The following is a 27,563-nucleotide window of genomic DNA, read 5'->3' as shown; positions in this document are numbered from 1 at the left end:
AAATTTAGGTACAAACTTTGGGTATGGTAGTAAAAGCAAAAAACTTAAACATCAAAAATGCTGGAGTGACTAGGAGAGTTCCAACAGTAGGTTATTCTTGCCAAGGCTTTGGTTGAAATTGTCCACTTTGGTCTCTGATACTCAGATATGGTGACCCCTTGGGGTTAAAATAAAAACAAGGAGAAGAGCATGACAATAAACTGAAAGAAAGTAGCTCCAACTGGTGCAATTTTTTAAAGAAATTGCAAACAAATAAAGAGAAGGAAACTGAAGGAATTTGTTTTTCAAGATGCATCCCAATAATTTTTACAAATAGTATATATGATGGAACTTTCATGAACTATTTGACCCATAGCTTTTGTTTTGTTTTTAATGTTTACTTATTTATTTTGAGCGAGAAGGAGAGGGAGAGAGAAAGTGAGAGGGAGAGAGAGAGGAGGGAAGGCGCAGAGAGAGAGGGAGGGAGAGAATCCCAAGCAGATTCCATGCTGTCAGTGCAGAGCCCAATGTGTAGCTCGATCTCACCAACTGTGAGATCATGACCTGAGCCAAAACCAATAGTCTGATGCCTAACAACTGAACCACCTATGCCCTGACCTGTAGTTTTTGAATATTAATAGAAGAACATCGTTGATCAAATTGTTTTTAAGTGCCAATGGTGACAGAATTTCTATCCATGATTATATCTACAGGCCAGCTAGGAAAATCAGCTGGATACATTATCATTTCCCTTCACATGGTTTCATTTGATATTCACATAGAACTTTTCTAACTAATGGGGAATGAAGTTTGTTTTTAAAGTACAGAGTATACTATATCAGGCATGTATCAACTTCAGCTGACTTCAAAAGAACAGGTCACATGGCAGAGGTGGTGACCCTTCGTGAGAAATAAGGACATACCAGAAGTTTCAATCTTTCCTGGACATCATGGAATTACTTTCTAATCCTCTGTTGCCTATAAATGCAAATGACATATCAGCAGTAAATAGCACTATTTTCTACTAGATTTGTGTATAGCTATTTATGCATCTCAGAGAGTTAGATAGCTCAGCCCATCTTATCTTTACAGCAACACTATAGGGCAAGCAGATAAGGGTTATTTTCCTGGTGAGGAAAGTGGTGGTTATGTAATGGAATAAAAACTCAGCCCCACCACCAGCTCTTCTATTGGAATTTTTGGCTCACGTGTCAGGAATGTTTGGTTTCGTAGAACAACACTGTGGTGATTGATACCCACAATCTGAACCCACAATGTGATGTAACATAGATTAATAAAGGGAACTGATTTGATCCTTTTCTTTTCATTATAAAGGTCGTCAACAATAAATATTGAAAAGGTGCTTTCATGAAAGAATAGAAAATATCCTTTGGTTAAGAACGTTTAGCAAATCGAACGTAAAAAGCGGTTACTGAACACTGAGCATAACAGTTTTTGTATATGAAAACTGATTTCGTATATGAATTTGATCGTCTAGCTTATGGGTTGAGGCTGGACTGTTGAAAATTCTACGGAGATAGTGTGGAACAAGGATATTTTTGTTCCAGTTACTGAAAAGGCATTTTCTCTCCTTCGTGGCTTTTGATTAACTACCAATGTCCTGTTTTATATCATGTTTTTGTTCTTTAAAATGATCCATGAAGTTCTTAAAATGTTAACTTACTTTCCTATCGACACATTTAATGATTTCAGAGTTGCTTTATTTTTATTTCTGATAGCCCTTGAATTGGTTATGGCTTCTAGGATGTGAACTTTAAATTTCCTTCTTTCTGTCATTCTTGGTCCGGTAATAATCTCTAAGCAAACACTTAAAAACACAGGAGAGCTCTCTATGAAGTCATCCAGTGATGAATCTTTCATATGGTAGAAATAAAAACCCTTTGTAATATAAACTATTTCAGTAAGTCAGATTTTGTTGACTATATGGCTTTTTAAATGTTTATGTTTGTATGGTGTGGGGATGAGAAGGCAAAGAGCACATTGTAGATCTAAGCCAACATAATTATTTGTCAATTAAAATATAAGCATGTGGATGCAAAAGGAAGCATTTCAATGTGCCCGCTTTTGTATTTTGGAGAAGTCATTTTTCCTATGATTAAAAGATATCCCTTGTAAGGAACTCATCAAAAATTCCCTGTCCTTCCAGCACTGAGATGATTGTAATTCTGTCAACATGTCGTAGGGGCATATATAACCTTCTTTTATTGTGTCAGCCTACAGGCATCCTTGATCTCAATTGGTGTGAATTTCATTTAATTGCCAAACTGTGGGAAGATGCAAGGTAGATTCTGTGATTTTCATCCCTATTCACACTTTCTTTTCCTCTTGAAGCTGAACATGTGTAACCAGCAGACTTCCCTAATTCTCATGGCTAGCCTCTAATTAGTTATAATTCAGCTACCATCCTGCTTTAAATTTCAGGTCAATATTGGTAATTGGCCCGCATGCTTTCTTTATTTTTCCAGTTGGAAATTTCTTTTACCAGTGATAGTGCTGATGATGTTGGCAATAACAAAGTAATTATGGGAAAAATAATAGTGGAATAAATGCAAAATGGGAGCTTCAGAAAGTTGCCTCAATTTAAAGGCTGATCTTGAAGGACATCTCATGTTTTCTAGCGGCCAAAAAATGTTTGATATTTTCTGGGAAGAGGTTTACATTTAAAAAAATTTTTTTTTCAACGTTTATTTATTTTTGGGACAGAGAGAGACAGAGCATGAACGGGGGAGGGGCAGAGAGAGAGGGAGACACAGAATCGGAAACAGGCTCCAGGCTCCGAGCCATCAGCCCAGAGCCTGACGCGGGGCTCGAACTCACGGACCACGAGATCATGACCTGGCTGAAGTCGGACGCTTAACCGACTGCGCCACCCAGGCGCCCCGAGGTTTACATTTTTAATCACCATCTAAACGTTGCCTGAAATTGGAGTCTTATATTAATCTCGTTGCTCTAAAAGCACCTATAGCAGGGCACCTGGGTGGCTTAGTCAGTTAAGCATCTGACTTCGGTTCCAGTTGTGACCTCACGGTTTGTGAGTTTGAGCCCTGCGTTGGGCTCTATGCTGACAGCTCAGAGCCTGGAGCCTGTTTTGGATTCTGTTTCTCTCTCTCTCTGCCCCTCCCCATGCTCACGCTTTGTCTCTGTCTCTCTGTCTCTCTCTGTCTCTTTCTCAAAAATAAATAAACATTAAAAAAAATCTTAAAAAAGCACCAGTAGCCATATTTTCCTTTGGTGCTAGTTCAGTTCATTCACAATGATTCACTCATTCTGTCCTTGATTAAATAGCATAAGAACACTGGTATCACTGGATGTCGGAGGTAGCCAAAACTACGGAAGCAGAATTGTATGACATACCAGAATTTGAAGCAAGCTATTTGGAAGCAGTTCACTTGATTAGTTCATATACGGGTCTTACAATCACTGAAGGGCAATCTGGGATTATCTATAAATCTCAAGGTGGATAAATGCTCTCTGGTGGTAGGCAGGAACTAGATAGAGTAAGAAGTTGCCTTGTTACACAGCATTTAACTTATGTTTTTCTCCCCACTGTTTGGATTATGTCTACATACCACAGAAGTGTTGATTTAGCTCATCTATATATCAGCTTTCCTATATGTTCTAGGCTCCAGGGATATAGCAATAAACAAAATAGAGTCATTTCTTGCAAGGGGAATATATTCTAGCCATGAGGGCAGACAATAGACATACAGCAAATAAATAATTTCAGAAGCACATGCTGTGATTAAGATGAAAGAGGTGAATGTTTCACATGAATGTCAAGGTGGGGCTTCTTTATAGGGTAATGAAGGTCTCTTCAGGAGTAACCACTGGAGTTGGGATCTTAATGATAAGAAGAGAACACCTTGCCAGGATTTGGAGAATGAATCTCGCAAACTTCAGGAAAAACTGGCAATGAGCCCTTGCAATCAAAACAAACCAGATATGCTGTGTGACAGAAGTAATGTCAGTATGACAATTGTGTTGCAAGTGAGCGGAGGGTGGTGGGAAGTAAGGGCCAGGTTTTGGAGGCCTCGCAGATTTTAATAAGGGTTGGATTTCACCCCAAGTATAGTGGGAAGGAGAGGGTTTAAAGCTTTAGGAATACTTTGTTGACAGAGCAATGATTCAAAGACTATTGAATTGGTCCTGGGGAGAGATGCTAGTGGTCCACACTAGGGTGGAAGAGTGGAGAAGGTTAGCAGTGGTTGGATTTGGGATATATTTTGGAGGGCTGGATATGAATGCGAAGCAAAGTCAGGATGACTCATAGGTTTGGGAGATGGTTGGGTCTGTGTGTGGACTAATAGGAAGAAATGAAAAGGAAATCAATAGTTGTCCGCTGGCCGTGTTCAGTGTAAGATGCCCATTTGGTATCCTGATGATGATGCCAAGTAGGAGTTGGATAAAAGAAGATAGAATTCAGTGGAGTGGTCTAGCCTGTGGAAATATATCCTTGATATATGGGTTGCATTTGAAACACTGGAACTGGATGAGATCACAAAGGAGGAGGGGGTGTAAGGAGAGAAGGGCTGAGGACATGATCCTGTAAACACTGAAATATTTTACAGATTTTGTAGAAGGATCCAGTAATGGAGCTTAGGAAAAAAAAGTAATATAGTAGGAAAACTGGGAAAATGTTGATCACAGAAGTCAAGAGAATAAAATGATGAGAGGAGTGCCTGGGTGGCTCAGTCAGTTAAGCATCCAACTCTTGATTTTGGTTCAGGTCATGATCTCACAGTTGGTAAGACTGAGCACTGTGTCTGGTTCTGCACTGACAGTGTGGAGCCTGCTTGGGTTTCTCTCTCCCTCTCTCTGCCCCTCTCTCTGATCATGCTTTCTCTTGCTCTTTCTCAAAATAAATTAATAAACTTTAAAAAAATGATGAGAGAAGAATGTCCTCGGTCATGATATGTACTACTGAATGTCAAGACAGAACTGTCCACTCTGAAAATTCCTTCCTCTTGTGAGGATGCAGACTTTGACACCTTTAATCAGTGGTGATCTGGATCATAAGCCTGAGCTGACATGCCACTAGGTGACCGATGTACCTTCCCCTCTCTGGCAGATTTCAGTGCTTCATCTTTACATCCTACCAATCTCCACAGAACTTCATGAAACTACAGAGACATGCTAACATTTTTTGAGGGGAGAAAATTCAGAGGAAGAAAGGGCTCCCAAACTATTTTATGAACAGGAAAACGAAGACCTTGAAAAGCTGGGGATTGCTTGAGCTCAGCACTCCTATCACGGCGTCCTCATTGCAAATCCAGCGGCAAACAGTTTGCCATCTTCCTGTGAGGAAAGCAGGTAGCGGGATAAATACACTCCTATTTCCCTCTATTCTCAAGGTGCACACGGTCAGTCCTTATAATTAAGCCCAAGGTGTGCAAATTGGAGGGAAGGCTGGTGGTTGTCTCTGCTCAGGGAAGTTGAGGAATGGACTCTGGACACCAAGCAACCAGAGCTTCACTGTGACTCAGAAAGACGAGCCTGAGGCCAGGACATCATGATGTCTTTCCTCTTTTTCTTTTTCTTTTTTTTTTTAAACGTTTATTTATTTTTGAGACAGAGAGAGACACAGCATGAACAGGGGAGGGGCAGACAGAGAGGGAGACACAGAATCCGAAACAGGCTCCAGGCTCTGAGCTGTCAGCACAGAGCCTGACGCGGGGCTCAAACTCATGGACCATGAGATCATGACCTGAGCCGAAGTCGGACGCTTAACCGACCAAGCCACCCAGGCGGCCCCCCTCTTTTTCTTAAGAAAAGAAAAACCAGGAGTCACACAAAAAACTCTAAATTCCGTAGAATCAGCATTCCCAGCCTGTGGGGTTTCTTGGTTTAACTTAGAGCAACTGCGAGTCTTGATGGGGAGAACACAGAAAGGCCTCTGAGAGACTCAGTTTTAAAAAGAACTCTTACTGGCCAAGCTCCTCCCTCCAAGGGGAGGTGAGCTGACCCCTTTTGACGTAGCTGATCATTGTTGAATAGGAAAGGGAGGACTATGGCTGAACATCTTCCGTCCAGAGGAAACCAATTAACTCAGTTACGTCCATCTAGTCATTATAATAAAATTTAAAAATCGAGCACTCAGGTTTTTAAAAAATGCCCTACAGTTGAGATCCATTTGTTATCTCTTACTCCTTTTACTGACTCGGAATGCTATTGCGTGAGATGTGCTGGAAGGTCCTCAATTTCCCCTCCAAATCACACTGGTACAGAGGGAAGATCAGTCTCCCCAAGGGAAGCTGATGGCTTGGTGATTGGGTGAAGAGCACAGCTAACACTATGTGCTTTGTCCATTCTTTCTGTCATGGCCTCTGGCTCTGTGCTGGATTCCTTGACCCATACGGATGCTTTAATGGAGGATTCCGCAATACAGCTCATGAAAACTCACAGAGCCCTGCCTGCCACTTAGCAAGGACTCAACGCCCATTGCCATAAAAGAATGCTTAAAATAGCAAATGAAAAACAGTTTTCCTACTAGGGTATGGGGAACAAAAACAGAACATTTGAAACAGGATATTGGAGGGAAATGCATTTCTCAGTGTAAAATCTTCAGGCAGGTTGAAGTTCTTACAATCATAAAGTGGGGTGAAGAAATGGATTTGAAATAAGAGACTCCATCATCTGAATATAATGAGTGTCCCAGGCAAAAATTTCCTAAGACCAGGATTTATTATCTCTAAGTAGGAATAATTACATGGAAGCAAGAAGCACTACTTAATGACTGGGCATCGCTTACTCTCGAAGCATACATTAAGCACATGCTGCATGCATAGCACTGTCTTTTAAGCATGACTGAGTTCAGCAGAAGTATGTTTTTGATCTGATACTATGATTAGGGAAAGAATTGTTTGGTTGAAAATCAATTGCATTGGCTACCCACTACCCTGTGAGCTTAAAATCTGAAAAATAATTTTTTTTCCTTTTATTTCTGTTCCTCTCTTGGAATGACTTTAAATGTCAAATTTTGTCTCAGGAGCAGTGGGGGTTTCATTTGCAGTATCAGTGACACAAAAACTTCACAAGAAATGCTAAAACACATTAATGGAATCAGGAGAACGCTATGGGCATTTTTGTGTACTTCTAATGGAATACCTTTCTCATTTTCTTTTTTCAGAAGTGAAACAAATGGCATAAAACCGAGACATTGATATTGTTATAGAATGGTAGAACAGGCAGGAAAACGAATTAACAAGATCCGTACTCTCAATCCATTTTAAAATTAAGTCTCATGCTGGGAGTTAACTATGGTTTTTAGAGTTTTCTCTAAAACTATGGTTTTTAGAGTGTATCAGTTTTTCAACCTCGACACTTAACCAACATTTTGGGTCAGACAATTCTCTGTTGTGGGGAATGTCCTGTGGGTTGTGGGATGTTCAGCAGCATCTCTGGGCTCCCCTCACCAGGTAGAGGAGCTCTCCAGCGTGACAACAACAACTGCCTCCATCTCCAGATATTGCCTAAGGTATCTGGGTTCAAAATCATTCCCTTCTCCCCCATCCCCATTGAGAACCTCTGTTGTGTATTGATGCCTGACAGAAAACGAATCCTGAGTCACTACTGGCTGTAAGAGCAAACTCTTGAGTTTCATATACCACAGTTGCCTAAGTTAAACCAAGAAATCACACAGGCTGGGAAGGATGACACTATCGAATTTATAGTTTTATTGTGTGACTCCTGCGTTTCTTTGCCTAAGATGGGGCCATTACCTCCTATTTTCCAACTTTTCATGGAAAAGAAGTAGCATTCCTTAAACACTGGGATTTCGCCAGCTTCAAAATCGGGGACGATAATTAAATGTGAAAGAAAGGGAGAGATCAAAAACCACAAAAATGAAATTTTGAGAGAAAACAATGCTGAGAAATTAGAAAGATATTTGGAAAAGGGACAGAGGAAACTGGAGATTTCTTTTCAAAGGAGTCCCCACACTCCGGGAGTACATTCCTTCTGAATGTTAATTACAGTCTTTACCTTGGCATTTTGCTCTCATATCAGGGAAGCAATTACTGGCCTAATTCAAATTCATAGCAGCCATTAACAATGAACAAACAGATACATTATTTTAATTCCATTTGCTGCTTCCTTTCTGCTGATGTATTGACCCATGAAGCTTTGACTGGATGTCCTGTAATTGGCATTTGGCAAAGGCTGCTATCATCATCATCCTTTTCATATATGAGTATTTATTAAGCATATATTGCATATATAATACCTTGCAAGGGCAGGCCGCTTAAAGACCACAGGCCAGAAATAGCCTTTGCTTTTATAGAATTTATGTCATTATGCCTTCATTTTTTAGATAAAATTTTCGTGTGTGTGTGTGTGTGTGTGTGTGTGTGTGTGTGTTTGGAAGGGTCAAGGTGAATACCAATATGCTCACAGGATTATTATTTCTTAACTTAAATATCATTTCTCACCATTCTCAGGATATTATTTCAATCATATATAAGTTTATTCTGGGCTCAATAACACCATTTATATCAGAATCCAAAGCAAGATCTCACAATGAGATATAGTTAATAAAAAGAGGGGAAAACAAGAGAAATAGCTCTCAAATGGAGTAATCTATCACTCTTTTCCCATAATTTCCTATTCTTTCTTGAGTCAATGACTTCTTTTATCATAGCGCTCTACAATATCCTTTTCCTTCCCCTTAGTTTTGCACACTGACATGATTTTTATGTTTTGATTTGGAGGTATTTTACATGTGCCTGGTCATTTGCTTCCTTTTCCTTCTTCAGGGCCATTCAATGTCATTGTCTTGTGTCCCAAGATGTCAGGCCTTACATCAATTAATTGGTTTGGCTAGAAACAGTGCCTGAAGCCCTAAGCACCATGTAAATCCCAAGAGCTGTGGGCAAGTCACCTTCTTGGGTCTCATTTCCTCATCTACAAGGTGAGATGATGGGAGCCTAAAGTCTTCCAGCTCTGAGATTTTATTTCTATATTTATTTAAACGTATGTTCATTATAGAAACATGATCCTATGTTTCCCAGCTGGTGGACGTAGCCAGTGCTATGAGATACGGTGCAGCCAGGAGATCTCACTTAATAATGCGCTGATGCCTTCCTCTTTTATGCCTTTTGCTTTTGCTCTCTGATTCAAATGCTCAGTGTTTTCACGACCACTCTCTCGTCAGCTCCAAAAGCATAAGATGTGAAATCCTACCCATTCCTTTGGTTGAATACATGTATTTCAGTTCATAAGGATTATGTTCACATCCCTGACGTCCTCTACATAGGATCAAGCAAAGTGCAAATTTAGATGCTTAGTAATAGTGGATTTAAACTCATAATCCAAATGTTACTAAAGACAAATTTATAAAGGCTACATTGTGCAAAGTTTGCTTTTAGAAAGTTTAGAAGTTTGCCTCACTGATTCTTGAGGCAAGTCATTTACATGGTTGATCAGCTCTGATGGGGAGGGACTGTTTTCTTTATGTTTGTGAACCAAAGGTCTGCCTCCCTGTACTCTACCCAGTTTTTCTAATTTGCCTCTATCTTAACAAGGAATGCATCTCACATTGTCATCGTTCAAGTGTTTAATGATAATTGTCATATTACCATTATGTGACATAAACTGCATTCAACTGACCAATTTTTCCTATCTTAAATAAAGGAAAGAAATCTATTCTCACCCTGCCTGACATAATCAAAAGCCCCTAATAGTATCAGATGGCTAGGCTTTTGCTGACATTTAATAAGTGTCTGCAGATTGAAGGTACACACTCCACTGGAGAATTTCTAGATCAAATTGTACACTGATTATAGAGTCTGGCTTCTGTAATTAGCACCCTAAAATTGAGTTATTATTTATATTGCCACTAAAGCATTGTACTCAAAGAACTGGAATTTCAAGTGAATTTGAATATTTAACTCAGATTGATAAAGTAGGGGTAAGCCAATCACCCTCAAAGTCAGAGATCATGATTTTGGTATTTACTTCAAAGACTGAGGTTCTACTAAAAAAATGGACTAGATTTTGGAAGATAAAAGGCTGGGTCCCAGGCCATTCTGGAAGAGTTACTCTCCAAATTATAAAATTAAAGGCTTTCTGAGGTTTTTTTTGGTGTTTTCCTCTGCTTTATCTTCTCTCTTTCAATTTAGTAGAAGACACAGAGGGTATCTTTGGTTGGCTAACAAATCTACCTGCTTCAAGTTTTGGTAGAAGTTAAAGTTGTAAAATATAGGTGAAGAAAGCCCACTGGACTATGTATCTGTAAGTGTGAATAACATTCTTTTTTAAAAATGTTTATTTATTTATTTTGAGAGAGAGCATGAGCAGAGCAGGGGCAAGGAGAGGGGGAGAGAGAATCCCAAGCAGGTTCTGCACTGACATCAGGGCTCGAACTCATGAAACTGTGAGATCATGACCTGAGCTGAGATCAAGAGTCAGACACTTAACTCGCTGAGCCACCCAGGTGCTCCTTGAGTATTATTCTTGACTCTACTACTAACTAGTATGGCCTTTGACAATTCACTTGAGTTCTTTGGATCTTAAGGTTCTTAATACTTAATCTGAGAGGATCTAGTTGAGTAGCATTAACACCCAACTATCCACTCATGCCCAACAGTAATGTGTGGAAGGAAGGATTTTAAACTACTTGAGAATTTTATCTATTTTTAATTTTTTTAAATGTTTATTTTTGAGAGACAGAAAGAACGTGAGTGGGGCAGGGGGCAAAGAGTGGGGAACACACAGAACCCAGAGCAGGCTCCAGGCTCTGAGCTGTCAGCGCAGAGCCCAACATGGGACTCAAACTCACCTGAGCCATGAGATCATGACCTGAGCCAAAGTTGGAAGCTTAACCGACTGAGCCACCCAGGCACTCCACCTACTTGAGAATACCAGTGCCCTCTTGCTTCCCATTATCAGGAATAACTAAAGGTTTGTTGCATTTGGTTGGGCACCTCCTAGTATGATTTAGTTACCTTCTTTTTATACCATGTTGAGGCCTATGTCTTTTATTACTGTGGAGGCAGGTGTTCCAAATGCTGTGAATCCAGTATGAAACTGATGGGTTGAGGTTGATAACAGGATGGCAATTTCTTTGAGGTCTTGGTTATGGGATTGGTCCTAGTTAAGTGCGGGCTCCATTCTCCTAAAAGATCTGGTTGGGGATGGAGACCTGGGTAGAGTTTTCTCTCCGCTATCTCTATAATTGGTTACATGGAAGGCCCTCCTTCCATTTTGGTTGAATTGAACTCAGATGAATTAATGGTAACTCCCAACAGAAAAGTTTTTGTTACTTGTTACTATTACCTTATTCCTAAAGGGGTAATCCATTTAGATAAAGCTAATTTCAGTATTTGAAAACATTTAATGGCTTCTAGAATTCAACATGTGCATAGATAGTCACAGAGTTCTCTCTAGATTTTAAAGTTGTGAGAGTTGACCAAGCTAAATACCTAGATAATTGAAAAAGAAAAAGAATTGTGTGTGTTGGGTTTGCCATTCTAATAAGAGAAGACTGACCACAGGACAAACATTGACTTGTGTCTTGTGATAGATAACATTATTCTTTTCTGCGTAACGTTTTGGCAAAATTTATAAGCACCTTATGTAAATGAATACAATTTGTAATTACATCCGCACAGCCATTCCAAGTTTTTAACAGTTACTCGTTTGCTCAATTTTCTTATATCTACAATCAGTGCCAGTGTCACTAATTTTTCTTGATTTCTTATTTCACAGGCTAGTTCCCCTTCTTTTGCTTTCCCCCTCCCCTCCCTCAACATGATTTTTATCATTTGATAAGCACATCCGATTCTTTGGAAAAGCTGAGGTGTAAGGGCCCCTGCACACCCTTTTCGTTCCCATCCTCAAGTGTTCTGAAGGCTGGAGGGCTTCCTTCAGACGCTCTGAGCTAAGATGCTGCGAAGTGGAGGACACTGATGTAGGCTGGTGGGATGGGCTGGAGGGACACCCGGATAGAGTGGTGGTGATACGAACAGAGACAGGAAGGATGCAAGATTCCCCTGCATCACTGACCTCCATCCACTCATTCGTCCACCCACTCTCTCAGCGAACAAAAACGTGGTGACCGTCTACTTTGTGCCAGGTACTGTCTTAGGTAATAGAATAAAGAATAAATAAGCAAACATATTCCTGCCTTCATAGAGCATGTGGTTTACATGGAGGAAACCATGAAAAGGACATGATTTATTATTATCAGGAAAGGTGCACATAGAAGGGATTCCAGCCCTAGCTTAGCTTCTTGGAGGAAGAGACATCTACTCTGTCAGAAACCTGTCAGAAACCTGGAATAGCCAGAGGTGGGTGGGGACAGATAGAGGAGAGAGGACTGCTCCAGACTGACAGAACATCGTGAATAAATGGCAAATTAAGGAAATTTAAAACAGTTAAAGGTAATTCATCCTGATTTTAGCAGGGGAGTAACAGGAGAAAGCCAAGAAGCTTTGGGGGGAAAATATGAGCACATACTCTTTTCTGATCTTCTAAGTGCCGAATGAGTAAGTGAGAGGCTTGAGGCTCCACTTTGGATTGTTGCGTATAATGTCAGGTAGAGCTCCTCTACCCTGTACTGCCATTACTCCCCCAGCCCCACCTTGACATTTAAACACAGACTTTCATTACAGAGCAGGCATTACATGTTTTAAATGCAAATGCTTTAGAGGGTTTCCCCGTTGCTAAGGAAAAGTCTTGCTGAGTCTTTCCAGTTTCTTAGAGGGAAGGGGGTAGACTTCCGTACTGCCGTGAGTTCAGGGATGCTGAGCCATTGGAGAAAGGAGAAGAAAACGGGTATCACACATTCACATGAGAGCCTCACACATTCACATGAGAACCTCACACATTTACTGTGTGACTTGATGTTCCTTCATGCAAGAATCTGGAGGGAAGTGGGGTTGGTAAAAGAGAAGATAATATATAAGCTTTTTCGTCTCTGCTAGGATGGGCTGGGAGGGCACTTTAATGGGAATGCTGGTACTCTTTTACCATTAGATACTGTGATCACCATTAAAACTTCTCTCTCTATGGATAAGAGCCTGTGCCGGGAGCCAGTAGACACGATGCACTGGTCATCAGAACAGGTGGCAAGATGACAGAGATAGCAATGTGCCTGCCTGAGAGTTAACTAAGCCCAAACGTTTCAACAAAAAAATCTCACAGAGATACCAGAGACTATACTCCATCACTACAATGCTGATGATCGGCCTTTTAATTTTGTAGTTTGAAATAAAGTACCCCTTGATGTATATTTGATTATTAATTATTATATTATTGTTCATTATTTCTGAAAAGTAATAACATGTTTAATAAAAATCTGAGCTACAATAATGAAAATCATTTAGATAATTTCGAGTATTTCAACCTCCTGAGGACTTCAATTTGATTTCTAAAATACAGTAGAAACTTACTAATTCAGACTAATGACAGAGAGCCCCATTGTGAATTACCAAATTTTGCAGATGAGTGGGTATGCAAACAGAGAGAAAAAAATCAAGGAAAGTAAATCACACAATATGCTTTATCCATTTGTTTTGACAATGGTAGCTCAGACTTAACAGTCTATGATAAAACTGTCCTGTATATCAGTAAATGTATTGTCGCTTGTTTCATAAAGATGATGAAGTCTTGGTAATCAGAAATCTCACCATAGAACTCAGACATTAAATCTTTGCTCAGAGATAGCTTTGGGACTGCAGGGGTTTCAAATAATTATCTAGCTTACAAAGTACTGAAGTGAGTTCCACTGTAAACGCAAAGTGAGGACAGAGGTAAGAAGATATTTTAATCCACCTTATGGTTGCCATTTAGTGTTGCTATAATATTTTTCTCTGCGATCACCTATCTTTTGAGGCAGAAGAGACCTCATCATATACATTCTCTTGCCCAAACTTCTAGTCTATTACACTGCTGTATTGATTACGATTTTATGATTTTTCCTTCAAGAAAGAGGGAGGCCCAACTTAATTACACGCAATTCTCCCTTGTCTGAGAAAGGGCTACACATTTTTACGTGTGGAGTAAGACCCAGGCCCTGGGGTAATGTTGGGATTCGGAATCTAAAACACCTCGATTTTTATTACCCATCATTTTCTGTTACCTCCTTCTCTTCTCCCTTCTATTAATCTTGATGAATGGTTCTCAGCCCTGGCTGTCCTGAACCACCTGGGGAGCTATTTAAACACTCCATTCCCCACGTGCAGACATTCTGCCTTAATTGATGATTGAGAGCCACCGAGAAACCGTAGTTGAGAGGACCCATGCAGAACTACGCTTTTATCTTCAGTGTTATAGTCTGTGTCCTTCTGAACCCTCAGCGTGGGAAGTGTAGATCTCAGGGTAGGGTAGGGCCAGGCTGGCCGTCAGGCGGCGCTATAGATTAGAAGGGCGAGCTGGGCAGCAGCATGCTGGGTTTGAATTCTCAGCCCATCACTTACTAGCTGTGCGGCGAACTGAAATTTACTTAACATCTCTCTCCTCAGGTCTCCTCACCTGTCAAATGTGGATAATAAAACCGTTGTCTATACAGTTGTGATAAAATGAGTTAATATACACTGAGGGTTTAGAACAGTTCCCAGTACACGGCAAGAACTGTGAACTTGCTCAGTGTTATTCAAAGGGGACTCAGAGGGCAAGGACAGAGGAGGAAAAAGGCATCGCTTCCCAAGGCCTGTGGGCTCTGAAAAGATGACGCTGGGCCCCACAGGAGACAGCAGAATGGCTGAGAGCTGTCAGGGAGAACAGGATGGCCCTTTGGGTAGGCACCATAAATGGTCTGAAATGGAGTCAGTTCTATAGGCTCTTCCATTTTATACCTAGTTGGGGAAAGAAAACTTATGTGAAAAAAAGGGTCAAGGGAATACAATTGCTTGTATTGAAAGGGAGGTATACTTGAGCTCTAATAAATTCTGTTCATCCCCCAAACAGGTCTGAATCTTTTTTTTTTCTTCTTTTTTTAGAGGGAGGGCTAGCTCTTAAAATGCCTGCTTATCTGTAGAAGTCCCCATGGCAGAGATGTGATAAGCCCGGTTAAGCTGTCCCAAGCACTGACACAGCTACAGTGATTCTTCTGGGTTGGCAGGGGTTGGGGTGGGCTGGGGAGGGGGCTCCTCAGCAGGGCTAAATTCCAAAGACTCACAGGTGAGAGACCCATAAAGGAGTGAGTCAGATGAAAAGGAAATTTCTGGCAAGAACGAAAAGTTAAGCACACCACCAGCATTCCTCTCTCCGAAGTGAAGCCCAGATTTATTGAGAATCTGTAAATTGTTCATTTTGGGACGAATGCTTCCCCTTTCGGTGGCAAAATGTCCGTTTTGGGGGCTCTCCTTCCTGTTCCGTACCTTTCTGTTTTGAGCCAGGCAAGGCTCAGGGAAGAGAATACAAGTTTAACACTGGCTTAAGCCCAAACTAATTAGGGAAGCAAACCCGCTGCTCCCCTCAAAACTGAAACATTGCATACCAGAATCAAGTCAAAATGACTTCTGGATTGTCTGTTATTTGGGAATATCTGCACTGCGGCTCCTTCAATTACCGAGTCTAATTTGGAGTTGGCTGCAGGTTTAAGTACTTTTAGCAGGAGAAGTTCATGAGTCATTCAGACTAAATCTAATTCATTTGTACAGTATTTCTCGGGCAAAGGTGGGTAGCTAGGGATTCACCTAAGTACGGACAAGAGGAAAACTGCAGTGTGAGGGACCTTCTAAAGGTCCCTAAGTGAGATGGCAGCTGAAATGGAAAATCGCATGCGTCTCTCCTCCTCTCCACCCCGTCCTGCCTCCTGGTCTGCCTTTGCTTGCCTGCTGGCGACTCCAACCCACCCCTACTTTCTCTCTGCACAAACGCGCACAGGCTATTTGGGGGAAAACAGCCTGGTTCTAGCAGTGTTTACCTGTAGTATGTCTACATGTGTCTCCACATAGTGCACACCCTGTGAAAACCTGGAGACCGTGGTATTTGGATATAATTGAAAGGGCGCATGCTAATTTGGACCCTGTGACAGTGCCGTGACCAAGGTTTACAGTTGCAAACGGATGACAACTCAGCTATTGGGTGAAAAGAGGGTGATGGGAATCTGATTTGATGGGATGACCCTTTCTGACATGGGAACAAAGAAACCTGCATATCTATTTTTAACCAGGCTCTGGAGACTTCCAGTAATTGACATTTGGAGCTGAGGCTCATACTTGTCCCAGTTCCTGGGGATATTTGCATCTTATTCTGTGTTTGGGTTTTGTCTGTCTAGTCCTTCTGAGCAGGTTGGGAAGCGGCATTAGTGTCTTCAGTGGCAGAAGGCTCACAAAGGCCCTCCTCCTGCACCAGCTCCCTGAAGTCTGCCTTCATCCCGTCTGGCTGGGGCTTCAAACCTGGAGCCTGATGTTTTCAGTTCCAGGAAAATTGCAAACACTACTCGGAGCGTTTATGAGTTGTTTTACCTGAGTGCCACTGATAAGCTAAGTTTTTGCTTCATGGTTGTTACTTATGGGGGCAGGAGAAAGGGAGACATCAAGGTCGCATCCTTGAGTTGAGGTACAGCAGAAGCAATGAATGAAGCCAGAACTCGGTAGTTAGGGCTTCGTGCAAATTTTTCTCAAACAAGGTAGCGATCAGATTATAAAATTGCGAAGTCTGGGAATTTGGTTTTTGGGTTTTCCCTTGGTCTCCCTTTCCTTTCTCCATGGTGTTGGTCATTTTACCCATCTATATTCCTATATGTGGGTTTTATTCTACCTCTTGCTAAACAACACCTCTTCCTAAGAAAGAGAATGATGGCTCCACACTGAGGTATAATGGACAAATGGGCTTCATGTGCTACTTCTCAGAGCACACGTTTGTTTTATGTTATGTTATGTTATGTTATGTTATGTTATGTTATGTTATGTTATTTCATTTTATTTTAATTTTAGCATTTTAATAGGGATAAAGCCTTTAGGCAAAAGGAGTAAACCTTTTGTTTGGGGATTCCAGATATCTAGCAGGGGCCATATTTTCAGTTTAAGGTAGAGGTTGGAGTTTTCTTATTTCTCCTGGAATTATTAAAATGTCAACATTTAACTAGTGAGATGCAGTTTCTCTCTATAAGACCAGTCTCCCCTAAGATGAAAGTAAGAAAAGTGTGAAATCTGGAAATATTTTGATGACACCATTCTCTTCTTCTAATCAGTCACCAGCGCTGTTATTTGGAAAGTGCAAATCTCTTCACTTCAATTGAAAGTCAGGAGCAGTTTATAATGGCTCTTAGAATAGAGATCAAAACCCTTGGGAAGGTCGGCAAGGCCGCAGGAGATTCCAGCCTTCTGTGGCAACCCGGCTCCTTCATTTCCTGGAGCTCCCCCGACCTTCCACTGGCTTCTTCCAGTTCCCCAACTATGCAATCCAGTGGACCTCAGACAACCTCCTCCACACCAGTCCCTCCTTCCTCTGCATGAGAGGTCACCCTCACCTCTCATCTCCTCTCCATTCCCCAGCCGGCCCTGTCTCTGTAGATGACTACAAATCACCCTGCAGATAGTGGAGCAAATGTCACTTCCTCAGGGACTATTTTAATGACCAGTTCGCATCTACTTGTGATCTTATCCATTACAGGCGCTGAGACAATTTGCAATTATATATCTGTTTGTACCATTATTTACTAGGTGTCTAAGTGTCTGTTTCCACAAGGACATAGCTGCATATGAATCATTTACCACTGATGTGCCCATCTCTAGCACACTGCCTGGCTCCTGGGTGCACTAAGTAGCAGTTATGATATCAAGGAGCTGGTAAATTAGGGGCACCTGGGTGGCTCAGTCGGTTAAGTGTCCAACTCTTGGCTTTAGACTCAGGTTATGATCTCATGGTTGTGGGTTCAAGCCCTGCATTGGGCTGTAAGCTGATGGTGTAGAGCCTTCTTGGGATTCTCTTTTTCCCCCTCTCTCTGCCCCTCTGCCACTCTCTCTCTCTCTCAAACAAATAAACTTAAAAAATATTTTTTAAAAAAAGAACTGGTAAATTATAGCAAACTCTTAAAGTTTTCTAGAAATTTTCTCCTATCTTGATTGAATGATCATCATTATAGTTTAATGATTGAAAAAAACTTAACTGGAGTTGTCTTCAAAACATGTATTATTTTCTTAGGTAAGTCTGATATACATATGTGTGTATGTTTATACACAAATAATGTGCAGCACAATTGGGATAATATTTAATTTCTCAAAGGATCCTTTGCATCTTCCATATTTTCTTATCAAAAAAATCTTTGTGAATAAAGTAAGGCATTTTACTTTGAAAAAATTAAGATATCTTAATTATATATATATATATATAATATATATATATATCTGATAGCAAGATACATATCTTACTATAGTATATAGTATATATAGTAATATATATAGTATTTGGGATATAGTGTATATAGTAGTGTATATACATACACATACACACTACAGTATATAGTATATTTCTACCATAGCATATAATAGATATATAATATACTAGTATATATAATACCCTAGTGCATAGTGTATATAGCACATAATACATATTACACTATAGTATGTATCTCATATACTATATAACATGCATATAGCATATATACTGTATCTACACTAATTTACTAGTACATAATACAGAATACATAATAATTATGTATTCTATATAGATGTTGTATATATAATAGATATACAAATTTACCAGCATGTTACATATATTTACGAAAAGCCACACTGTAGGCTAGTAGCAAAGACAGAATTCATTACTGACTTATATAATCAAGAGTGATGGTTAAGATGGTGATGACTCTATGTGGGTGTTGTTGAAAAGCCTGACTCTAGACAACCCTTCCTTCCGTGTTGGCGTGTGTGAAAATGGATCCTTAATTTTTGCACTGTCTTCTGCTGTTTGCTTATGATAATAAATAGTTGGATGCTTTGAGAAGTCTTTCATTGCTGACTTTTCTGTAAAGTGAAAGGAAATAAAACAGTAGTCAGTCAGGAAGCAGCTCAGCCCAGAATGTGTTTGCTGCATGAGCACATTATTGGACCAGAGCCCCAGACCTACAGTTCATTGAGGATGCTCCTCCACTATTTGGACTATTATCCTGAAAACTAAAGGATACATAATTTTAAGAAAGGCATATGGTCTTCTTTTCAGGTACATGGGATTAGGAAGAACAACAACAACAAAAAAGTTACGTGTATGTATTATTTACTTTGCCTTAAGGACTTTGCTCAGTACTTCCATAAGTTTTATCTCTCTTTCTCTCTGTCTGTCTCTCTCTCTCTTTTTTTTTTAAGTAGGCTTTTCAACCAGTGTGGAGCCCAGAACAGAGCCCAGAGCAGAGCCCAGGGTCGAGCATAAACCCATGACCCCAAGACCAAGACTAGAGCTGAGATCAAGAGTCATATGCTCAACCGACTGAGCTACCCAGACACCCTGCTTTACGTCTCTTATTTAACTCTCTGTGTATCCTAAGAGATATATGTATTGTTAATGACATAGCAGAAAAGTCAGTTAATTTGCATAATGTCACAGAAGTGGCCTGATTTGTGGAACTGTTCTACCACTCTGAGCTCTGTGAATCAATTCCATTGGCTTAAGATCTTCTCCTGAAGGCCTTTTTCCAGTTAAAGTGAGTATTCCACTGTAGATTTACCATCCTATTAGATAGTTTCTAGGATCTATGAAATGATATGGCTGGTGTCTTGTCAGGGCTTGTGGTTACCATGCTAGCCCTCAGGGATGCCTACAGAGCTGGTCTGTATACCGCTCCCAGTTCTTTAAAAAAAATTTTTTTTAATGTTTATTCATTTTTGAGAGAGAGAGAGAGAGGCATAAGCGGGAGAGGGGCAGAGACAGAGGGATACAAAGAATCTACAGCAGGCTCCAGGCTCCAGGCTGTCAGCACAGGGCCCAACACAGGGCTGGAACACACGAACTGCAAGATCATGACCTGAGCCAAAGTCAGACGCTCAACCGACTGAGCCTTCCAGGCACCCCTACAGCTCCTAGTTCTTAACATGCCCCAAGCAGTGCTTTGGAGCATTCTTAATGAGATGGGTTTCCTGTGGTCCTCTTTCTTTGCAGTGGACAGCTATCATCCAACAGCTGCTTTGGTAATCCATCATCAATTCTCTACACCCTGGTCCTGTTAGAAACATCTTATAAACAACCACTACCATGTTGGCAATTCCCAGGCCCTGGTGTCACTCCTGTCTTGCTATTTATTAAGCCCTACAATCATTTTTTATACTCAACTTCCTCCCAAACCCAGATTGGATGCTAGCTCCAGGTGGATGGCTATTTCTTTGCCTTGTTCGAAGGCAAGATGTTGTAATAACACGTCCTGGTCATGATTCCAAGCACCTTAAATATATTTTATTACATAATCCATAAAACCACACTGTGAGATAGGAAATACTGTAATTCTCCATTTTTTTCTGAAAAAGAAACTAAGACAACAACAAAACAAGTTTTCTTAAGGACACACAGCTGGTAGGAGGTTAAGCTGAAATTTTTGTCTCCAGGTGTTCTGTCTTATCTGAACTAATGCCAACCAATCCACACTGACAGGGCACCTGATGGGTGCAGTTGGACATTCTTGACTCAGTTTTCTACTTCTATTTTAAAGACATTTTTAAAAATGTTTATTTATTATTTTGACAGAGACAGAGCATGAGCAGGGGAGGGGCAGAGAGAGAGGGAGACACAGAATTCAAAGCAGGCTCCAGGCTCTGAGCTGTCAGCACAGAGTCTGATGTGGGGCTCGGACCCATGAATCATGGGATTATGACCTGAGCTGAAGTCAGATGCTTAACCAACTGAGTCACCCAGGTACCCCTCAGTTTTCAACTTTTATTTTGGCAAATCAGTATACCATATGTAGTGTGCTGCTGTGCATAGAGATGGATAACTCTTGCTTAAAGATACATAGATAATTTTAATAAGACAGAATTGGAAGACAGGAAACATGCTTTGTATAACACGAGCCTCAGGCACAAGGGGATTTTAGACTGGAGCACCTCATACCCTGGAGGGTGACACCTGCCACTCAGACATGGGAACGAGCCGGTCAAGTTACAAAGGTACAAGGTTCTGGGAATTTCAAGTGTGAGGTCAGAGACTCTTCTGCCATGGAGGAAACCCATAATGTCTCAGAGGGTAGCGAAGAAGTGGAGAGAATTCAGAATTTGGAGGAATGATGGAGAAACTGCAGAAGCGATCAGAGACCATGGGTCCTAGAGACTGTAAGTGCACATCATACCTCCCGTTCACTGAGCTAGTCACTATTTAAACCTCATTCTCAATCCTGTCTACTCTGACTCCTGCCATGGGACTCTGTCTGGTGTTTGGATTATTATCAACCCAGGAAATATTTTCTGTGGGATTTCATATTTGATTTCAATCATATTTGATTTGATCTGATTTTAAATTCAGTAGAAAAATGTTATGTATATGTATATAGAGATAATTTTGTTAGAATATATGTATTTCAATGAATCTGTAGCATAATGTGGAACCGACTTTCACTTCTGTTTAAAATCTTTGGCTGAATACAGGGTTTTCTTTGCAGACATTAGGGAACACACTCAGTTATTTACTAATCTGGGGTCCTTGGCAGATCTGTCTTGTGCCATGGTGATTTCCATGGCTTTCTTAGGTATTTGCGTAGGAGAAAATTCATGGTCATAAAACCATCCTTGAACAACTTTTGTTAATATCTTTAGCCTATGTGTTAAAAAACATTTCACAGTAATATGAAGTACGTTCACATATTAGTTTTGGTTTTTCATGTTATGATCTTATTCAATATACTTTTTTGACCTAAAATAGCAAAAGTGATAAAAGATGATGGCCCTCCAAAAGGAGACCATTCATTTTCTTATAACCAATTATAGCATCATGGATTAGTCTTAAGGTATTGATTAAATTTTTAGGGAAGCTAGACGCTATAAATATTATAAAGGTGCCATGAATACCTACTTGTCAGGGAGCAATGCACCCTGGACTTTCTCCATCCTGGACATGCAGCAAATATCCTATTGGCTGATATAAAGTCAGCAGTAAATTTGGGAAAATAGCCACAAACAGGGGGAGTCTGGGCAGGATCTGGGCAGCACAGAAGAGGAGTGATGATAATCTATTGGCATCTCTCTTGCTGAGTGTGGTCATCGGGACACATCTTTGAAATCTCACGGCATTGCTTCTCTGTTCTCTATGTGGAAAAGCAGTTCGGTCTGATCATAAATGAGCATATTGTCTCCTACCTCACAGGGTTCCCCACGCTGAAGTTACAGGGCCTACTGTTCTCATCTTGAGAAAAGAACAATTAGTATATCTGCTGAAATGTTGAAATGAAAGAAATTCAGGGAAAATATCTCCAAATAAAAAACCCCAGCGTGAGCACAACAAAGCAAAGTCTCACAACTCAGGGAGTTTTGCTAAATGTGTTCACGAGCCTTATAAATGTAGCAGCCATGGGTGCCCTTGCCGGGAATATGTGGCTTAGAAAGAACCACCCTAAAAGTTTTAGATGTTGAACCACAAGTTAGAATGGAAGAAATAATTTTGCGATCTGGTCCTTTGAGAAGGAAATCTACCTGGTCCTTTCGGCAGAAATTCCCAGACATTCTAGCTGTTCTGATCATTTGTTTCCCTCCTGCTTCAGGTAGCAAAGTGCCAGTGGATGGGGGAGAGAAAATGTTGGGGTAAGAGAAATTATGCAAATGTTGCATTCCAGCAAGACAAATTTCAATCCCTTGAGCTCTTTTAAATGGTATGAATTCTAGAAATAAGACACAAAATTTAACCTTTTCATGCTAATAATGATTTCATAAAGCAAAACTCGTTAGTAAAGGTGACAAATATGAAGTTCTATTGAACATTTAAATTCCAGAATATCAGCGAATGCCCCAGGGAGATATTTACCCAGCCAATGACTTTCTGATGTTATTAAGAAGTAATTTATTCAAGAAAGTCTCCATTCATGAGTTTACATAAGAACAATATCTACTTTACAAGGGCTTGTGTTCTCAGTATAGCGCATACCTAATTTACAATGACTTTTGGTTAAAATTTTCATTAGGTTGGTTCAATAGTATTTGATAATTTTAATTTAGTTTTATGAGATCCCAGGTTCCCATTTATAGGAAGGGAAAATGAATGCAGAGGAAATAAATTTTTAAAGAGCAAATTTATCTCTCAAATGAGCTCTGCTAATTTCAGCAGTAAATCTCAGGTGGAGGAAAGTTAACCTTTAGTATTTCTCTGGCAGTCCTTTTGGGCATAGTCTATGGGCATCCTTTAAAAAGCAGCTTAGGCCCACAGCATCACAGTGCTTTGCAACTATGCCGATATATGCAGTGATTCTGTAAGAGACTCTTTTGTAAAATACCAAAATGGAAAAGGCACCCCAGCATTTAAGCGTAGGGTGTTTTCATGGGGCTGAGCACAGGAAAAGGAATAGGCATAAATCAGGCCCAAGAAAGCAGAACCAAAATAGATGAGAAGTGAATGCTACAGGTTTCTGAAACAAGGGTTAAGGACTACACAATTACCAGATGTCAGGAATTTAGGTAGGATGGCCGTTATTCAAGCTGTAGTCAAGAATGTGAAATTGGGGCAGACACAGTCCCAAATACAGGATGAGAAAGCCACATCATGGGGCTAGTCATGGGAGGATGGACCAACCCTGATAACATGATGGGGAGTTTGCTCTGCTTAATTGGAGAAGGGATGAGTTAACAAGAGGTTGTGATACCCATATGTGTGTGCACCTCCCCCCCCCCCCCCCACACAGAAAGTTAAGGTTTCTTTAGCAACTAGTTTTTCTGTTAACACTAACTGATTTACTCTTCCATGGGGGCAGCTCCAAACTCTTTTTTTTTTTAATTTTTTTTTAATGTTTATTTATTTTTGAGACAGAGAGAGACAGAGCATCAACGGGGGAGGGTCAGAGAGAGGGAGACACAGACTCTGAAACAGGCTCCAGGCTCTGAGCTGTTAGCACAGAGCCCGACGCGGGGCTCGAACTCACAGACCGCGAGATCATGACCTGAGCCGAAGTCGGACGCTTAACCGACTGAGCCACCCAGGTGCCCCAGCTCCAAACTCTTTTCCAGCTAATCAGCAAATAGCATAGGGCCATACGAAGCGAGACGCTCCCTCCATCTTATCAACAAATTGCCAATGAAGAAGCAAGTCTAAACTTTCACAATATTATCCCCATGTTGACAGAGGGATTGTAGATAAAATTCCCCATCACATCATTCAGCGAGGTCCTGAAAATGTAACCATGGTTTGCATGGACTACTGGAACAGCTGTGGGTGCAAAAGGCTACAGAAGGCAATCTAGTCCCTGCCCTGCCACTACCATTCTGAACTGGACTCTTTCCTCCCATTCTTCCCTCCCCAGTAGGGAGAGGACTGTTAAGCATTTATTCAATGAGTTTGATCAATGTAGAAAACCAAGCTAGATCGTTCACCTTCTACATGTCAGTTTTTATTTACTGAAGGCTCACTTTACTCTTTACCCAACTCATGCAAATGTCCATGGTCTACTAGGAAACAGACTATTTTCATATTCACACCCAGAACAGTCTTCTGTTTCATCAGTAGGGGTCCTGGGCTATAAAGTCCGTCTCTGATCAAGTCAGGATTCAAATGAACATCAGCTAATTTTTTTAGGTCTTGGCACCTGAAACATCTTTTCTTCTTCTTTTTTAAGTGTTCTTTTTTAAATGTTTATCTATTTTGAGAGAGACAGAGAAAAAAAGTGAGAGGGAGAGAGAAGGAGAGAGAGAGGGAGAGAGAGAGAGAGAGAGGGAGGACATAATGGGGTAGGGGCAGAGAGAGAGGGAGAGAGAATTTCAATCAGCTTCCACACTGTCAGTGCAGAGCCAGACTCAGGGCCTGATCTCATGAACCGTGAGATCATGATCTGAGCCAAAATCAAGAGCCAGATGCTTAACTGACTGAGCCACCCAGGGCCCCATGAGACATCTTATAAAACCACTGAAACTAAAGTCAAAAGTCCTGTGTGTTAGATGTATATGGACTATACAGTCTGTCTAAAACACAGTCTGTTAGCATTAGAAGTAAATCTACAGAATATATTCTGTGTGATTGTCATTGTCATTATAAGTTACAGCTCTGCATTTTATAGTATATAATGAAATGGGATGATAAAAGTGACATCAGGCTTTGGATTCCAGTGTCTAAATCACCCATTTTATTCATAATTTGGCAGCTAAATGTCTTTTAAATACTGTGCAAAGTTTTATGATTCAATGTTTGCCTAAAGAATGGAAAGAAATGTGTTAAGCTGCATTGCTAGGTAGAATCAGACTGTACTGCATAAAACCATCAGAAGACAGGTGTTCGATCTAGTTTCTTTTGGCCTCTGAGAAGAGGAGTGCAGGGCCAAAATTTGAGCTGATCTATCTACCTCTGGACACCCCTTCCCCCAAGGATCATCAAATCCATGCGTTGCACTGAGCAAATTAAGAGTTGATCTGCTTTCCACTGCTGCATTCCATTTGTTCTGAAAACCCTCTCAACCTCTTCTTTCCTCCTAAGAGATTGATATTTTGGTCTCCAGTGGTCATTTGTGTTTAGCCTCCTGCCTTTTGTTAGCTTTGCTGTGACCAAAGAGAGTTCATCAGTAGGTAGGAATCTTAACTCACAGTGGTTAAAGGCTCAGTGAAGTAGCTTCCAGTGCTATGAATATTAGGTGCCTGCTAGCTTTCTTGAAGATTCAGAAGCCCATGAATGTTGTTTCTCTGATTTCGGAGCTTCAAAGCAAGACATTCTATTCTTGTGATGGAAGGTGGCCTAATTTGACAAAGCACTCATTATTTGTGATTTTTATTTTACCTAACCCTCTGCCAATGTAAAGGGCTTTCCATTCCCATCCCCTCTGTCATTCATATTCCTGGCGAGACTGGTAAGAAGCATCTGCATCGAGTTTCTAGATTCACTTTGTTTTGACTCTGACTCCAATAAGTAATCATGGTCAGCCCTCACATTCATGGAGGAGAAACCCACTTTGCATTGAGACCCCCACGACTTAGGCAGATCTGTGAACGTCCTATTACTACCTAGAATGTTCACCCGTCTGTTGGCTCATATTAAAGCAATCATAATTCTCTATTATCACTACTTTCTCCCTTTAGCCCAAGGCATGAATGCCATGCAATGTGTGAAAAATCACAACATGGATAAGTCCCCAAATGCTATTAATCATTCCTCTAGGTACAGGAAGTTTGAGAGGGTTTTTTTCTTTGTTGTTGTTTGTTTGGTTTGGTTTGGTAAGAGTAGGAGGCCATGGAGGTAGAAATTATAAAAAGAGGTGGAGAAAGGGGACAAGAAAGAGCGAGAAGGAAAAGAAACTCCAGATCTCTGAAGACACTCTTGCCTAATGGCCTCTGCCTTTGGCTCTCTTTACAAAACTCTGGGGCTTGACAGGCTCTGAACTGTTTTTTTTGCCACCCTCTCAATTAGAGAGGCTAATCCTAATATTAATGAACACTGCTGAACAATAAAATGTGTAAAATATCTTTCCTCTCATAACCAAGAGATCATACATGATCCAGATCATAACTACGATCCATGCAATGCATATGTATTTTAGGATTAAGTAACTTTTTCCTTTCCAATCTGTGGCTCTAAATCTGTGCCATATGTCACCTAACAAGGTATTTTCCATTATTCTTTTATTCAGTTCACTGCATTTTGTTCCTCTTGTCCCTTGAAAATTAGCCTGTCTGTAATCAGAAATCACTTCTATTCACAGTTCAGTGCCTCTACTGTAGATGTGGCAAATGCTTGTTTACCGGGCTGGTAATTGGATTAAAACATTGAAAAGAAACAGAAAAATGGAATGTGTTGAAAAAAAAAAAAAAACACAAGCATAAAATCAACAAAACCAATACAAATTAAACAGCTCTAATGAATAAAATGGCTATTAATAGAAATCATTTATCAGTAACAATGTTCCTGAGTTTGTGGTCCTCAATACTCAATGGAAATGATATTTGAAAACCTAAAAGAAAAAGGAAAAGGATTCTGAATAGCTTTATTGTAAGCATGACTTGAAAGTGGTTGATTAGTTTTTGTGTTCTTCTGGGTTGTCTTGAGACATGGGCACTGTATAAATCTTCACAGGTCTAGATACAGAAATACCACAGTCAGGAAAGCACCTGTGTTAAGTTATTTAAGGGGACTTAATTATTCTTTCAAATTTGGACATTAGTATTTTGATACTTGAAATCACAGAAACAAAAAAAATAAATATGACCTCTTTCCACAGAGCCTTGCTGAGTGGCATGAACAGGTGACTGTGATATTGACAGTCATTGGGTGTGGTGTGCCATTTTGTCAATTGAGGAGTGACAGGGTTGGTGTAGAGTCGACTGTTTACAACCTAAAAACTATACCCATGTGCCTAATTTTCTGAACATTCTTCCAATAACCTTATTCAAAATATTTTAAGAGAAGCTAATGCTTTAAGAAAACAAAACACCTTGCAACAAAATAACCAAGAGTAGAATATGAAATCAACTAGTCATACAGGAATTTCAATATCCAACAACAGGTAGGCTTTTATATAA

At 40.4% G+C, this 27,563-nt stretch overlaps 1 protein-coding gene across 1 annotated transcript in view; it reads right to left on the bottom strand.

Annotated features, from left to right (window-relative positions):
- CELF2 (CUGBP Elav-like family member 2) overlaps window positions 1-27,563 on the bottom strand; it is an 840,819-nt gene that overhangs the window by 610,315 nt on the left and 202,941 nt on the right. The window lies entirely within an intron of this gene.

This window comes from Felis catus, chromosome B4 (genome assembly GCF_018350175.1).
Source record: "Felis catus isolate Fca126 chromosome B4, F.catus_Fca126_mat1.0, whole genome shotgun sequence".
Lineage (NCBI taxonomy): Eukaryota > Metazoa > Chordata > Mammalia > Carnivora > Felidae > Felis > Felis catus.
Note: the sequence above shows the minus strand (reverse complement) of the source record. Positions and strands in the feature narration are given on the sequence as shown.